The sequence below is a fragment of the Solanum verrucosum genome, unplaced genomic scaffold, assembly GCF_900185275.1.
Source record: "Solanum verrucosum unplaced genomic scaffold, falcon-dt-bn FXZP01000012.1, whole genome shotgun sequence".
Taxonomy (NCBI): Eukaryota; Viridiplantae; Streptophyta; class Magnoliopsida; order Solanales; family Solanaceae; genus Solanum; species Solanum verrucosum.
The window spans coordinates 943,697-945,312 of NW_026020063.1; positions in this window are offsets into that span (position 1 = coordinate 943,697).

Sequence of the window (1,616 nt, forward strand, 5' to 3'; positions counted from 1 at the left end):
GTATTTTTTATTTATACATCTCATTTAAAATAGGAAAAAAGGTTTGATATACCTCTTAACTTTATCATTTGGAGTTGATATGTCTCTCGTTATGAAAATGACTCTTATATATCCTTATTGTTATACAAATAACTCATACCCCTATTGTTATAAAATGAGCTCACATATACTCTTCATTTAACGGAAGTGAAAAATTAGTTTTAAATTTATATTTTTGACTTTTGATTTTTTAAAAAATTTATTTAGGGGTATATATGATTTTTCTAGCAAATTTCAAAGTATATTTTAATTTTTTTCGGACATAAATTATTTTTTGATTTCTTGATTATCATTATTTGAGTTTCTTATTCTTATTTTATTTTTTCTTTCATTCCTTAGTGTAAAGAAAAAAATTTAAAACTATTTTTTGTGGCTATATTATAATTTAAAACTATTTTTTCGGATATATTGTAATTTAGTTTTTGTATTTGAAGAAAAAAATTGGGTCATCTATAATAAATTTTACAAGAATATTAGCAAAACTTAAATAAATTTGACCATCAAAATAATAAATCTAAATTAGTCATTGAAACAAAAAAAAAAATATATATATATGTTTGAGGAGGATTAAATATGAGGATTATATTTTTAAAAAAATAATAATAAAAATTAAACTAAAATTAACTTTTTCACTTCCGTTAGAGGAAAAGGGTATATGTGAGTCATTTGTATAACAATAGGGGTATATATGAGCCACTTTTACAACGAGGGGTATATCAGTTCTAAATGACAAAGTTGAGGGGTATATCAGACCCTTTTCCCTTTAAAATATAGAGTGATTTTTTATATTTTTTAAATGATAAATTACATTACTTAAAAAATTATATTTATGATTCCACAGAAATAATAGTAAAAAATATGATTTAAATTATATATTTGAATGTTTTTCTTAATAAATGTACATGGCCATATAAATTCACCTAATATGAAATAAAGGGTATAAAATTGATAAACAAGGATATAAAATTGATAAACAAGGAGAAATAAACGGAGTCTGATAAATAAAGTGCGCACATACCAAAAGAACTTTAAAAAAAATATAAAAACCAATTGTCCATTTTTTGACAAAAAATACATTAAAAAATTATTTCACGAGCTTGAAATTTTCTCAAAAATACTTAATAGTTAATGGAAGTACTTTGTTTTTAACTCTTTAAGTGATACATTTGAGATGTGATTGAAATATTCAAACAAAATAGGACTAAATGTCGTGAACTTTATAAAAATAATATGAAGTGTTAAAATAAAATAACACAAATTTTAATAAATTGGTTATTAATTTGGCTAAAAATAATAATAATAATTAGATTTACTGATGTTACCATGTCCAGAGAGAGTCCGGAATCTATTTGAGTCATAAAGAGATAAAATTCATCAAAATAAGTCATAATTCTAGAAAGTAACTAAAATAGGCTTAGTGTAGTTTTTTTTTCCGTTTTACCTAAAAATATAAATGGCAGACATTAGACTGTTAACGTATGTTTTCTCAACATTACTCTAAGGATGTTGATTGTATAACTATAAGTCTTTCTCATGCATCATTGATTATTACCCATAATGTATGTGGACCCTACATG